Source organism: Bos mutus, chromosome 1 (genome assembly GCF_027580195.1).
Source record: "Bos mutus isolate GX-2022 chromosome 1, NWIPB_WYAK_1.1, whole genome shotgun sequence".
Classification (NCBI taxonomy): Eukaryota; Metazoa; Chordata; class Mammalia; order Artiodactyla; family Bovidae; genus Bos; species Bos mutus.
Window position 1 is genome coordinate 126,410,571 of NC_091617.1, and position 16,316 is coordinate 126,426,886.

Consider the following 16,316-nt stretch of genomic DNA (forward strand, 5'->3'; position numbering starts at 1 on the left):
ATAATATATTATATAATATTATATATTATAAATATATAATAATTATTTATTGTAATAATTGTAATAATATTGTAAGTTGCAAATAATGTTATTATTGCAAAAATATTATTATTATTATTATTCTATACCTAAATACTTTAGCATTTATTTCCTTTAAAAAAGTCTTCTCTCTTAGTATCTTTATCTTTTAGAGACTCATACTGATAGATGGGGAAACAGTGGAAACAGTGTGAGACTTTATTTTTCTGGGCTCCAAAATCACTGCAGATGGTGATTGCAACCATGAAATTAAAAGACGCTTACTCCTTGGAAGGAAAGTTATGACCAACCTAGACAGCATATTAAGAAGCAGAGACATTACTTTGCCAACAAAGGTCCGTCTAGTCAAGGCTATGGTTTTTCCAGTGGTCACGTATGGACGTGAGAGTTGGACTGTGAAGAAAGCTGAGCGCCGAAGAATTGATGCTTTTGAATTGTGGTGTTGGAGAAGACTCTTGAGGGTCCCTTGGACTGCAAGGAGGTCCAACCAGTCCATCCTAAAGGAGATCAGTCCTGGGTGTTCATTGGAAGGACTGATGCTGAAGCTGAAACTCCAATACTTTGGCCACCTCATGCGAAGAGTTGACTCACTGGAAAAGACCCTGATGCTAAGAAAGTAGAGGGCAGGGGGAGAAGGGGACAACAGAGGATGAGATGGCTGGATGGCATCACCGACTTGATGGACATGAGTTTGAGTAAACTCCGGGAGTTGGTGATGGACAGGGAGGCCTGGCGTGCTACAATTCATGGGGTTGCAAAGAGTCGGACACGACTGAGCGAATGAACTGAACTGAACTGAACTAAAGTATTTAGAGATAAAGCGATGTGATCTGGAATTTGCTTTAAAATAATACAGATGAGGATTTACATGAAACAAGATTGGCTAGTTATTGAGAATTGTTGAAACAGCCATGACTATACAGGATTTCATTGAAGTAGTTTTTCCATATTGTACACATGTTTAAGATTTTCATAATAAAGTTTTAAAAGATTATGTTAATGAAAGACTTTAAAGTGATATGCCATGCTTACGGTATAGCAAGTAAATAAAAAGATACGAAATTGCCTATTATCTCAATCTCAAAATATTATCTCAACTATTAGAAAAATTAATGGGCATAGATAAAGGGCTAAAAGAATGCATGTCAAGCTGGTAACATTCCAAATTATTTCAAAGTAAGTATATATTACTTTTATAATTAGAAGGAAAAAGAGTAATATAGTTCAAAAAACAGAAAACAAAGTTGGCAATGGATTCAATTAAAACTATTGTTAGAAGTCAAACAAAGCATATATGTAGGTTGGACTGACCAGTGGGCCCCCAGTTTGCAGCTTTTGACTTAGAAAATGAGTCCACAAAACTGTATCCTACAGGCCAATTTCACCTGCCAAGTGTTTTTGTATAACCTACAAGCTAAAGATGGTTTCAACATCTTTAAATGATTGAAAAAAAAAACAACAAAAGAAAAACAATATTTCATGACATGAAAAGTTACATGAAAATCAAATTTCGTTGCGCATAAGTGAAATTTTATTGGGACACAGCCATAGCCGTTCATTTCTGTATCTATGACAGTACATACATTATATATAATTCATATTATATTTTAGTATATTTTAAATTTCATCAATAGTTTGTGAAAAATTGTTTTCTTTGTTGTTATATAAATATGCAGATAACATCCTCAGTTTTGCCTCCACTCACAGAGCTAAAATACTTACTATCTGGCCCTTTACAGAAAAAGGCTGCCAACCTCTGGTTTAAAAGCGGGCTTCCCATGTGACCTTAAAGCATCTTGATTTAGCAGAAAGAGCACTGGACTAGGAGTTAAGCGAGGCCACTTAACTCTCTGAGTGACCTAGAGAAGTCACAACTTCTCTGGGCCACAGTTCTCTCAATACGACCGAATAAAGTGAACCTACCATTCCCACAGCAACTGAAGTCTGGGGTTCATGTTCCCATAAGAGCTGAGCAAGAGGTACAGGATGATGGCAGCATTACGTGCTGATGTGCCAGCCATGGGCAGTGCTTCTGGAGACCATGGAACTCAAACAATCAGAATCTCCACTGCGGGTGGCTTAATGGGCACTCAGAGCAGGGCGTGGATAGGCGGGTGAAGAGCAAGGGAAGAGGCTTTGTGAGCTTCAGAAGCTGAGCTGCATGCCTGCTGAGGGCAACATGACTTTGGGCAAAAGTGTTTCTAATATTTTCCATGCATCTAAGGCCATGGAATTCTCCAGGCAAGAATCCTGGAGTGGGCAGCCTTTCCCTTCTCCAGGGGATCTTCCTGACCCAAAGGTTCAAAGTTGAGTCTCCTGCATTTCAGGCAGATTCTTTACCATCTGAGCCACCAGGAAAGCCACCTAAAAGGCATATTTTGGGTCTATCTCCGGGCTGAGCTTTGTGGAAAACGAAAAGAATTGGTGACAACACATGTAAAAATCTGCCCATTTAAAATTTAGTCCAGATCCAGTCAAGTGACAGTGGCAGGGCTAGGGTGGTCCCAGCATGAAAATAGGAGCATGAAAATAGGAGCCTTGGGACAGAGACTTTCTGGATCCTGGGATAAATCACCCTTAGTGAGGCCAATCTGTAGGCTCTTTGTCACAGCCACGGTGGGACAGTGGAGCCCCAAGGCCAACATCATGACTGAAGCCAGACAGAACATGGGAGCACCCAGCCCATACACAGCCTGCACCTCAGGGGCTCTCCCAGCCTCTTTTTACTCCTTGCAACCCCTCCTACTCTTTCTCCTGTGCCCGGCAACCCCAGCTTCAGGGTGCGGCACAGCAGCCTGCCTCCTGACTGCCGGCTTTGTTCCCTCTTCCTGATTTCCTGCACCCCCCTCCCCACCTCCTTGCTGCCCTCTCCGTCCGCAGTCCTTCCATCTCTCCACTTTGCCCCACAGATGACCATCCCACTCGCTTTCACATCGTTTCCCCGATACCTTGCATTTTCTAATCTTTCAGAGTAACCCCTCTGTTTCCCTACTACGGGTCCCCTACTTCCCTTCCACAGCTCAAGAAACAAGAGAAAAGGGGAAAAAAATTACAAGGGCACTGCCCTTCTGGGATTTAACCACATTCTCAGCTGGTGGCTTTTGTTTTCTTGTCTCACTGGCTTGTAAGGCCCTCGGGGCAGGGACACCACGTCATGCTCGGCGCTGGGGAAGATGGGCAGGACTGTGAGGCCTTAATTAGAGCAAGGCCTCAGACAGGGTAGAAGATTTCAGCAGGCAAAAAAAAAAAAAAGGAATTTCAAAATATCTATTTGGCAGCAATGACCACAGGGTAAGGAAGAGGTTTATTTAATCACATAAAGAAAATCATGAAAACTTCACAGCTTTTTATGAACACAGAAAAAAAATATTTATACTGGCATTTGAAAAACAAAATTGAACCAGAAAACAAACTTCCTCCGTAGGCCAAATATAGTGACTGTAGACACAAACGCTAGTCTCGAACCCTGAACTAGAACAGCTGCAGAAGCAAGAAAACCATTAAAGGAAAAGATGCAAAACGAATCACAAGATCAAAAGAGCTATTTTCTGGTCAATGAGATGTTTGGGCCATGGCAGTGTCATGCTGGGCTCACCTAACAAAGATAAGGGCTTTGGCAACTGGTCTTTGATTTACCTGCTTCCCACAGAAGCAGAACAGGGCTTCAAGGAGACCCCCCACGAGCTGTCAGGGAAGGTAAAAAAAGCAGAAACATCTTGCCTGAATCACAAATTCAATTTTTTTGCATTCAAGGGCTTCTCAACTTAACATCTGCTCATGAATGCGAAAGAGTGGCAGCCCTTATGGAGGTCACCTGGCAAGGCAGGCAGACCAGCTTGGAGCAGGGCAGCCAGACATACGGTGGCTTATTAGGAGCCAAGACATTTCGGGAAGGTGACCGAGGATAAGACACAGAGTCCCGGGGAAGAACCATCCTTGCCATCGGTTGCAATGCCCCCAAAGTGAAGGCTGACCTCCAGGAAACAGTATAAAAGGCCACTAAGAGAATAGCATGCCATTCATTCATTTCTTTCTGAAACAGAGAGGGCGTACAATTGTACCTGTCCATTCAATGCCCTAGCTTTGTACACAAACCTGGACATGAGCTTCATAGGGAGTTTTATGTCACATTTCCATTCTGTTTGGGGGGCAGTGGTCTCTGTCACATAGGAGATGCTCAACAAATATTTGAAGAAGTGAACTGACTTGGTGAAGCCCCCTCCCACTCACCCCTACCCCCACTGATGAACAATAGTCTACTCCAAAGGGCTAGAACATTCTTCAGTGCAGTGGAATGTTTCATGGCTGGTCAAATCCAAACAAAGTGGACTGAGTCAGGCCACTTCTAACTTCTGATAAGCAAAGCCCAATAAATTGTGAATCAATTATAGAAGGGGCTTTTGAAACATTCAGAAGACGTTGAAGGGCCTTGTTTCTAACTTGCAGAGCAAACCTATCCCTTTGTTCTTGGAGCTTCTTTAGCAGACGAACCTAAAAGGCACAAAAGATTTCTGGTTCTGAAGAATTTCCTTAGCATTATTTGTTCAAATAGAGAAACATCAGTCCAAGCAGCAAAGTCTTTAGAAAGCCACCAACAAACAAGCAAAGAGTTCTGCAGAAACTGAAGCATTTGAGGCGTTAGAGGACAAAGGCAATTTACTGGCAAGATGGGACAGACCCTTCCACTTCTTGCCTTTGAAAAAAAAAAATTAAAGGAAGTGGCTCTCTCAGTGTTTTGCCATGAGTCAAAGTTCTGGAGTTCTTAAGAAAAACAAAGCAAGAGGCTTCCCAGAAATTTCCTCGCTCCAGGATTCCTTTCTTTTGCGGATTTCTTGGGTTAAACTGAACCTGTGCCTGAATTTCACCACCACCTAGGACTGCAATGTTCAGAGCGTCACTGCATCTTTGGAGCAGTGCTGGGGTGAGGCTGGGCCAAAGGCAATGCCTCTCATGGCACCAAGTTCTGGGAATTTGGGAGTCTGGGCCACTGTCTCACTGCAGGGGCAGCTTACCTAAGCCAGGCTCAACCCACGAAGTCTCAGACATGACTCTGATACAATGGCAATAACTCATTAGAAAGGAAAGTTTGCGGTCTGAGTATGAACAACTCTCTGCCTGGTAATGCTCTCCATCAGATCTTCACCTGTCTGGATCCATCTCACCATCGAGGTTTTCACCTAAATACCACCTCCTACAATGCTTTGCCTGGCCAACCCTTCTCAAGTGGCTCTTCTCCTCCCAAAAAGATACCCTCGCTTTTTAAAACTTTATCTTCTCTTTCTTACTTGCACTTGTCTTCTATAATTATTTGTTTACATATTTATTTTTGTGCCCCTGGCCCCCCACCCCTCCACCACACTAGGGGTGGGTCTATGAGAGGCAGGCCCAGATCTCTGTTGTTTGTTACTCTATTTCTAGCCTCCGGAATATGACCGGTAGGTAGTAGGTACTCAATATGTGTGTTGAATGTTTAATTACCAAAAAAGCTGTGAAGGATAGCATTTCCCATGGAAAGGAGCTGCTAGAATGAACCATATGGTACCAGGAACTCAAAGGCATCGTGTATCAAAAAGAAAAGTGCTAGATCATTTTCAAGATTCGTCTCCCCATATCAACCAGCCCTAAGATGTGGTCTGGGTACTCAGACCCTCTATGGGGGGAATCCATGGAAATCATTGACGTAGATCAACATCACTGTAGTAGCAAGAGATGCAATCTTGGTATTCTCACCGAGTTAAGGCTTGGGAAAAAAATCCTATTCTCTAAAATAATAACAATAATAATAATAATATTAGATAACAATGATATATTATTTGATGATAATAATTATCAAATCTTATTATTATTATAAGATTTGAGAATTGTAGACTCCAAATCATTCAGGTAGAAACCCACAGGTTCATCCATTTCGTTTTGGTGGGAGCCAAGCAGTTGTTCGCACATTCTTTCTGTCGCACCTGCCTTGGCCTGCCCAGCGTAAACACCTTAGCCAAAAAGTGTAAATGGGTGGAGCACTGCCTTTTCAACAATGAGCAGGAAAAAGTGTGATTCTCTACAATTGGCATGAAGTGTTTTTGGCTAATTTAGAAAATCCAATGATAATTGTAAATGGGTAAGTTTAGAAAAGCTTTGTGTTTGGTAAACATTTCTGTGAAATATGAAGGCAAAGCATTAAGGCAAAACACACAAAGTAATAAATAATAATTATTCTTCCATTCACTGTTCTATTTATTACAATGACAATGATACAATAAACTTCCCACCCATCTTATTTGGCTTTCAAGCTCCTTGACTTATGTTTCAAATTCTTTTAGGAGAGACCAAGAGCAAAGAATGAAAAATGCCAGAAAAAAAAACCATGAGGTATGAAAATCTACAAGATGACGCAACCATGCTTGAGTTAAAAACAAAAGGATCGACATTTTACAGAGAAGTAATACACTGTTGAATCTCTCTGGCATTCAGTTGGAGGGTAAAACAATTCCATTGAATCCATCTAATCTTGTGATTAAGATTCAAATGGTTTCAAAATGATTAATTTGTACCAGCCTATCAAAATAGAAGACATTGAGTTGTAATCTTTCTGAACAGCAATAGTGTTTTAATTACAAATGCCAGGCTCATTATTTTCTCAAGAGCAAATGACGATTAGCCTAGTCCTACTGCAACTGTTAATGCTGCTGATGCTAAAATAAATAGGCAATATGGAATCAGGGCTCTGACATTTCCCTTCAGTTTATGATCTTCTGATTGATGCTATATGCAAAATGTACTTAGTCATTTTAAGTCACAGGCAAGCAGGAAAATGGCTCCCAAATAGCAAAAAAAAAAAAAAAGAAAAGAAAAGAAAAGGAGGGGGAAAAAAAGATGTTACAGGAAGAATATTTCATGGCAAGCCCACAGAACAAAATCACTGTGAGCTGAATCGTGTTCTAATACAATTGAACCAGAGAAAAGCTCCAAGCAAGATATTTAAGTTGGCCTCAAAACAACAACAACACAACAACAACAAATCTTTAGTCCACTAGAGGTTTGATTTTACAGACAGTGCTTTGGGATATTAGACAAACTGCTAGGATAAAGCAACTATTTACACAGATGGTTGTGCATTTCAACGTTCTGCACGTTGGAGCAAACCTCAGGGAGGTTTTGGGTTTAGCAGCATCTTCCTCCTAACACACCTACAAAGACATTTCTCACAGAGACTCAGTATGCACTTATTGTGGGGGTGGGCTCAGGTTTGGGTCCGTCTCTACCGATAGCTCAGAGGTTACCTATGGAGGGATCAGGCAGAACAAGAGCATAAGCATTTTCTGATTCTGAGAATTTCTGAGATACCTTTTGTTTCAGTGGCGCTGGTGAACTCGTGATAATGAAACTACACCTTTGCACACAAGCCTTGACCAGCATTCTGGAACACGTTACAAAGAAAAAACCTTAATTTTGAAAGTACTGAGCACAAAGGAGGAAAGAAAAAGCTCTTACTATGCAAGGTTTCTCTCTATGTACAGAATTATGGCTTAATTTTTAAGGCATGAAGACCGCATTTTAAAACGTCTAAAACCAGTTCAGACTCTGCAAGAGAGGAAAAGAACTGCACAATTTTCATGAAACATTTGGTTTTTCTTAAGACAATCTTTTGCATATCTGTTACTGCATTTTTAAATAAGATGTGGTTACTAAGGAAACAAGTTCTGGCCCAGTGTTAATTTGAAACCAAAATATATTTGAGAAGTTAAGCTCAAAGGAAAGAACCCATGAAATAATTTTGAAAAGTGCCAGAATTTGGTACTTACAGAACCACAGCTGTATGGTCTGCAATGAACCATTCTAGGGGCTCTTTTATTCAGTGAAGCTCTCTTTCTTCTAACAGAGTCATCTATATTTAATATTTCCCCCTTTAAAAATTATAATTCCTTGTCTCCCCAAATAACAGATATATAAATAATGAACTTATTCTTGTGTATCATTTAAAATTGATTTTGGAAGCATCTAAGTTTTTATTTTCATCTTTCATATAACACGTTTAAAGACCGCTTCTTAAAATTTAAATATTTTAAATGTTTCTTATTAAGCTTGTTTGCGCTGTTCGAAATTATCTCCAGAAACCCATTTATTTTTAGTTTCAAGCTAACATGGAGCTGAATCCACAGACTTTTCAAAAAATTCTTTTGTTGTCTGATGGCGCCACACCTATCATATATATGATTTTTTAAAAGGAATCATCTCACTTTTATAGCAGAATCATCTTAGAAGTTTATAAAAGTTATGTATTTATATAGAATCTAAATAGGAAAGGCCATCCAAGTGAATACCCCCACCTCACAATTACAACTGTCTTATTTAATTTTTGTTTTAAAAGTCATATTTTAATCTAATATTCTTGCTACATGGCTCAAAAAAAATCTATAAAACATGCAAATTTCAACCTACCTGTATTGTATCACTTAATGCAGTGCTAGCATGACAAGACACTCAGCCATTTTTATGTAAAGCGATGGAGACCCACTGATTTCTCCGTCTTCTTGCTCTCAAGTTTTAGATGCAATTGTCACACACACACAAAACCATACGCAGAACAGCTTGAATGTACTGTGATCACGAGAACTGAATTTATCAACAGGAAAACAGGTTTGAAAAAACAAGTTTCTCATCCAAGGTTTCTCTGAGGCTGCAACCAAGGAGGTAGTGTGTTGAATTTTTTTCCCTTCCTCCTCTGAGAGTTCAAAGCCCGGAGCTGACCACTGCAAAGGCCACTGTCACATTTGCTGAAAATCAAACCACTGATACCAGCACTGAAAATACGAATTCAAGAACCAAGTTGCTTGCACACCATGGAGTGCATCAGAGTTAAAAATAGATTCCACCTTGCCTTCTACCTGCATAATAAACATGTAAGTTTCAAGTGTTTAATTTGATATTCACATTAATTAACAATACAACATACATTATTTAAAAGACAGCAAATGCAAGAAGAAAGGGGAGACACCATCTGGTAGCAGAGTTTAGTTGTTGTTTTTGTTTTTAGGGTTGTTTTTTTTTTTGGCTTTGTTAAAAAAAAAAAAAAAGGTAAAAATCTATTTTGAATGTGATGAAAAGCAAACATCCAGAAGCAAATGAATCGGAACTGAAAGGTGATGCTGAAATAGCTAAGGCTGTAATGAGGCAAAAACAAGTCTTCGCTACCAGATGATATGGCATCCCGAGCATTTACATACTCACATCTGAAATACTAGGCAACGTGTAATGAATTCTCTACACAGCATGCACACACAGCACAAGCACGGCTAATCCTGCCTGCCATCTTAGCTCACAGAAGCCAGATACGCACTGCATGCAGCACACGAGCTCTGGGGAAGGAGGAGGCAGGGGACAGCTCACCTTAAATGCGGTATCTGATTAATGTTGTAAGTGACATTGCATATCAGCCTCAGAGTCTTGGTTCAACTGAGTAGGAGGGAACAAAGAAAAATGTCATCAACTGGTGATGCAAGATGAGCCCAATCACTAAACACTGTTTAGCAAACTCCAAATTCTGCAACCAGGCAGTAGAAGGCATTTCATACAGTTCAGCAGAGCTGCTGCACAATGACTGGGTCCTTCTGCTTCTGAGAATCAAACGGTCCTTTTTGCTAAGGAAGAAAATAAGCTGGAACGAACACTGTCATATCTTCTTCTTGAAAGCTTTCAATACAGTATGTATCTGGCTCGGGATGCATTTTATAGACTGTTGATTTCATAGAATTGCTAGCAAACAACAACAACAAAAACAAACCTTTTAAAGCTATTGTAAAGTAAAGAGTCGTAGCATTTCTAGACTATTTTTCAGAATCCTAACTGGTGCCGGCAGGCTTGTAGAAGAATGCATGATCAGCTGTCTGTATCCGTGCTTTAACCTCTAACCACAAGTCGTGTAAATGTATTCAGCTAAATGTATCTGCAGTACAGAACAGCAGATAGCTCCTCATCAGAATGGTATGAAAATGTGAATGAATTTGCTTAAACTTAGAAGCAGAATAAAAGCAGTTACAGAAAGATAAATTAATGCTGAGTTCCTTTGGATGTCTAGCTGACCATCATGAACAATAAAAGCTGTCCTTAGGACACTGACCTAAATAATGTTAAGTCTTGCAACAGCATACTGTACTTGCTCAGTATCTGGGAAATGTAAAATGATTTTTCTCCTTTTCCCCCCTCCAAAAGCTAAATTGTCGAGTAACAAGCCATTCACAGGAATGCCAAGAGGCTTTGTGTGTATGTATCATGCAAACTGTAAGGGAAGAAATGGTGTTGAGCTGACATTCGATGTTTCTTTGTTTTACTTTGAGGCTTATCTTAGCTATGCTCCCACGATGACATTGACATCATGGAGGTCAGAGCTGACACTGGGGTGCTATCCGTTTTATGAGTGAAATGTTTTCCGAAAATTAAATCTCATCTACTCAAACACCGAATTTCATGTCTTCTTCAATATCCCCTCCCTAACCCCGCTGCTCAAGATTGATGGGCTTTACTTTGGCTGTATGTAATAAATCGGAATCACCTTCCGTAGAGGCTCTGATACATAATCGTAGGAATTAAATTTTTAAAGAAAAAAACCTTCAAGAATCCTTAGGCATTCCCTTTCAGTCTTTCATATCAACACACACACACAATTGAAGCTCAAATTGCAGTGAAATGTTTAACATGTGGAACAAAAAAAATGTGGAAAGAGCTGCTTATTCAGGATTTTGAAGAAATGCCTAATAAGCAAAGACTGTTTTGCTACAAAACCAGTGTCACCATGTTCCCAAAGAGAGGAAAACAGCATAGCCTGCTAGAAAAATTTCCTCCAGATCCTGCCGGCAGGTAAAAAATCAGAAAAGCATTTCATTTATCATGCTGTAAAAAACATGAAGTCTTTTATTTTTAAGGAAATAGACCAGATTCTTTTCAACTCTTTCTTCAGCTACAAAGAAACCATACCCACCCCCACCCTTAGATCCTGGATGTAAGCCAACATTTTCATAAAATGCTATGAGACTGATTTTGAGTATATAATACTATGTTTTTTCTTCCTCATATTTCTCCAAAAGTCTTTAATTGCCTATTACATCACTAAATATGCTAACGTTCATTAATTTCAACATGTGCAAAAATGAATCCATCTTTTCTGGGGTTGCCTCTATTTTCTGTAAGGACTGACTGCAAATAATCAGATCAGCAAAACATTCCAGTCCCCTAGAATTTTTTTAAAGGAGAAAATGTATTTGAACATCTTAACCTAGGTACTAGGTTTCACTATCAGATCCTTTGTTTCTAACTCTCGTTCTGTCTCCTTCCACAGCACCCAAGCGATTTTTAGCTCAATGTATGGAAAGTGCCCAACCTACCTCTAACCTGTACTCTGAGTTGGGCTGGACAGATGGTCGGTCATACCTGAACCACACTGAGTCCTCTTCTCTTTGGAGCACATTTCTCTCCCACAACTATTCCAGAAATAAACGTGGCTTTAACGGAAATAGTAGCTTCTGGTCTAATACCAATGGTGGAGCCATCTTTCCCACCCCCACAGCATTGCTCTATGAGCTCTGGTTAGCACTGACAGCGACAGAAAATTAGAATGGAGTGTCCTTAGGCTAATTCCTTCTTTACTATGGCAGTTGAGAATTAGAGAGACTATAGCGCTCAGTTACAAGGTACCAGTTTAATGTATGGTCATCTATAAAGCAGAGTCCTGGGAGTGGGGTTGGAGGAGGTTGAACTGAAAACCTAGGCATGTGATGCTCTTGGTGTCTGTCCAGATATTCCTCAGCAATAACTCAGACATTCACATTAAAATACTCACAAATTATCATGGAAGCTAAATACACACAATATGGAATCTACTCTGGACACACAAAATGAAGTCGCTGCCTCCTCTGCCTAAGACAATAAATGACAGTGACAAGGACAGTAATCCACACCAGGTCCCACAAGAGGAGTGCACAGTGTCACATCCACTTTGTAGGGGCAGGGTGGTGAAGATGGGCAGGTCCCTGACTGCTGCTCGGAAGCCAGGTGCCAGGGCAGGCGGTTTCCAAACCTCCCTGTGGGGTTCTCTGTCTACTCTTTTGTCAAAACGAGTCTAAACCATGTATTGGTTTATTTTGTGAAGTTCCAAAACATTCAACGAACAAATGTGGCTCGTTTACCAAACCTGCTTGTATTAAACAAATTTGAACTGTAGTTGAGAGCACCTAGATGGATGAGCTTGTTTAGACAGACGTTCTCAACCAGTAAATCCTGTTTTGCACTTAAAAAAAAAAAAATATGCTCATGCCCAAATTACTTAAGCTTTGTCGTGATTACAAGTGGCAAGGGTATGCACTCACTTATGATTTTTAAAAATTGCCTGCTTGTCAACCTCCTCGGGGCATAGGCACAAATGTTCGTTTATCAGACAAATGCCTTTTCCATGATGAAAATTTTAACCTGTTTTTGCCACTTTGATGAGTCAAGCACAAGGAACCCAAAATAATCTGGCAGCAGCAGGCTGGAGAAGGACAGAGCTAACAGTAAGGGGTGCCTCTTTCACTTTGATTAATGCCCTTACTTGCTTACAGTCTCCTTCTACAGTCTGAGTTCATTTTATTTTCAGTCCTGTGGGTTCAAGTCAAATTGCATGACTTATGCAAAGTACATAATTCAAGTATGAACAAAGCTTGACTCTCTGTTTAAAAAAAACAAAACATAAAGTCAAGGCACTGAGTCCCAGAGGAATCCTTCGTTTATAAACATTTGGATTGGTTTGCACATTTCTTCGCTCCATTCACTGCATTAAAAACTACAGCTGGTTTCCGTTTATACCTAATATAGATATTCAGCATTTGTGGGTAAATTTGTTACCAGGTTCAGCTATTCTAATCTCAATTTTTAAAAATAAAATGTTTACCAGATGTAACATTTCTGCTTAAGTTCTTAGAATTTAAACGTTTTTATGAGGTTGCTTTTTACATTTGTTTGTAGGATGTTCACAGAAGCAACATAGTGACAATTTACCAGTGACTAAAAATGCCTTTGGATGCTATTTTAGCCTAAATTCTTAGGAAAGTCCAGTGCTACTTTAAACATCTACATTTTGCCTAAAGATGTAGGTGGGAACTTCTGCTTTCTAACTAAGTCTATAGTAGCTACCATTTATTGAAAACCTACAACGTACTCAATATTTTAGCTATCCCTGGTAGCTCAGCTGGTAAAGAATCCACCTACAATGCAGGAGACCCTGGTTCTATTCCTGGGTTGGGAAGATCCCTGGAGAAGGGATAGGCTACCCACTCCAGTATTCATGGATTTCCCTGGTGGCTCAGATGGTAAAGAATCCGCCCACGTTGCGGGAGACTTCGACTTGGGAAGACCCCCTGAGGAGGGCATGGCAACCCACTCCAGTATTCTTGCCTGGAGAATCCCCATGGACAGAGGAGCCTGGTGGGCTACAGTCCATGAGGTCACAAAGAGTCAGACATAACTGAGCAACTAAGCACAGCACATATTATTTAATTCTCACCCAATGCCATTTCCTTCTCCAGGGGATCTTCCCGACCCGGAGATTGAACCCAGGTCTCCCGCATTGTAGACAGACGCTTTACCATCTGAGCCAACAGGAATAATCCTGCAAGATGAATTATCATCACCTTTAGGTGAGGAACTAATTGAGATTACCAGTCACACACAGCAGAGTTAGGATTCAAACTAAGTCCAGTTGATTCCAAAGTCTGGGTCTTTCCACCAATCTAAGGAGGATAAAACCTGCTTCATCCACACTCTGCCCTGATGTGAGAATCTTCTTACTGCGCAGACTTGCGGTAGAGAAGACTTCCACTCCCTGGAGCCAGGATCATCCCTGTTGAGATGAAACAGTTTCAACTCTCCAGGCTCTGGGAACCGTGGGGACCAACGGCAGACAGTTTGGACCAGCAAGTGGAAAAGAATAAGAGAAGAGGAATTAACTGGACTGTGTTGGAAAGTTAAGGGTAGAAACCAGGATAACAATTTTGGTCAGAGATTTGTCATCATTTGGAAATGTTTTATCAGGCGAAATCAGTGGAAAAGCTTATGTATCCATCTGAACAAACTACTTCACCTAATGAAGTCCCGTCTTTCTGTGGTACAGATGAGGAAACCAAGGTTATGAGAGAGATGGTCATTGGCCCAAGATCACACACTTAATAAGTGAGTTTACTCATTTCCTATATTAAAATTTTTCTACAAGCCTGCATTTGTGGATAAATCTGTTATCTGGTTGTTAGATGGTCCTAATCTAAATTATCAAAGAAAAATCAGTATAACAATCAAGATGGACCTGGTTTCTACTCACAAATAGTATTTCTGTCCTAAACAGATAACGTAAGTCTGTATGATGAGTTCCTTCCCCAAAAATATTTTATTTTTTAAAAGATTTTTTTTTTTGATGCAGACCATTGTTAAAGTCTTTATTGAATTTTTTACAATATTGCTCCCATTTTATGTTTTGGTTTTTTGGCTGTGTGGCATATGGGATCTTAACCCCTGGCCAGGGATTGAACCTACACCCTCTGCATCAGAAGGTGAAGTCCCAACCACTGGACCACCAGGGAGGTCTCCCTAACACATTTTTAAAACGAACTTTTGAATAGGAAATTTTGCTCAACCAAGTTTAGTGTTTCAAGTGCATCATTTTAACAATTACCTCTTTATGTGGACATCTGCTTTTACCCCCATTTAACATCCCCTCCAGCTCTGAAGGTTTGGGATTCTAAAAAATCCAGCCTAGCTTGCTTCCTAGGTTGGTTAGGCCAAGAGCTGCACTCTGAGCCTCCTGCTTTCAGGTTATATGGCCAGTTGACTGTCTCGCTCATTGGCAGTAATTCTAGATGGCAACCAGAGAGTTTGGAAACAGGGTTTTCTAATCAACTCTATGAGCTCTAGCCTGCTTGGGATAGAAATATAAGAGGAGGATTATCTCTCTCAACCCTCCTAAAGCAGTAGAACAAAGGGTTAGATAAATGGACGAGCATGATGAGTTTGAGCTCCCAGAAGCCTGCTCCAGTTCTTTTGCTGCTATTGTTCAGCCACTCAGTTGTCTTTGACTCTTTGCGATGCCATAGTCGGCAGCATGTTAGGCTTCCCTGTCCTTAAGCATCTCCCGGAGTTTGCTCAAGACATGAGCTTTCTCACTTTCATCCATCAGCATCTGTATAATATGTGGACAAGGAGCACAGATTTGATGGCAAGGAGCCCTGGGGACCAAACTGAGGTTACCCTCAAGGAAAGGGCTGCAGGGAGAAGGGAATGTGAACCATGGCGCTTTAGACTGAGACAAAGTGGTGACTGACTTTGTGTTTCCAGGGAGACTGTGGTAGACAACGTCCCCCTTCACCCTCATCCAGCTCAGACTCTCCTGTGGGAATACTGTCAGCAGGGCTCACCATCATTTTCAATATCGCAAACTCAGCTCTAGCAGGAGATTGCCCCTGCTTTCACTGTGCAGCGCATTGGAAACGTGGCACTAATAAGCATCTCGCCTGCCCACGAGGCCAAGAGCATTCCTGCATCCTCAGTCCCACATTGGCTTGCAGTCATCACTGTTTGCCACACCCAAGATGGAGAGCAAATGGAACAACAGGGTCTTCTAGATCCTGAACTGACCAAAGACATTCAGCAAGAAGGCCAAATTTCTTCTTTCTAGAGAGATTGGCAACTAGTTTGAAGAGGGAAGGTGGGGATGTAAATGATGGTAGAGAAGGAAGAAATCTTACAGATGGGGAAAATCTATCCTCACATGAGAGGATAATCCTCTCCTTATATCTCTGTGCATCCTGGGCAACAAATATTCCACGACAACCTGGGAACAAAGTCATTTGCTTTTTTTTCTCTCAGATAAATGACTTCGTGTTTCTGAAAGGTCATGACCATCAACCTCTTCTCACCAGAGCAGCTTAACAAACCTCAGTGAATCTTTACTTCCTTTGCACTAAAGATAAAAGCACAGTAGTTTTTGTTGTATTGAACTATCTGCCTTTACTCATGTCTCTGGCTGGCACCCTGTGAGACCTGTGTCTCTCCCATGGCAAACAGAGCATTGCCTAATGTGATGGAGGGACTTCTACGGGTAGGCTCTTAATTGACCAACACCAAATTAGGGGTCCTTTCTCTGCTCCACTCCCAGTGGAATCCTCAGCTTTATCTCCTGAAACCACTTCCTAAAATGAGAAAACTTGTTCCATGAGTTAAGGAAGGGATCTGGGGACTAAAAATACCTATGGAAGTCTTTCAAGTTC

At 40.7% G+C, this 16,316-nt stretch overlaps 1 protein-coding gene across 19 annotated transcripts in view; it reads right to left on the reverse strand.

Annotated features, from left to right (window-relative positions):
• ZBTB38 (zinc finger and BTB domain containing 38) overlaps positions 1-16,316 on the reverse strand; it is a 145,348-nt gene that overhangs the window by 56,055 nt on the left and 72,977 nt on the right. For 7 of the 19 annotated variants that reach the window (XR_011465073.1, XR_011465074.1, XR_011465075.1 and 4 more), the window contains one exon: positions 9,421-9,486. The exons of 3 other annotated variants lie outside the window; for them this stretch is intronic. The gene's annotated coding sequence lies outside the window, so the exon portion shown is untranslated. 9 more of the 19 variants (XR_011465081.1, XR_011465084.1, XR_011465078.1 and 6 more) reach the window with 9 other exon arrangements.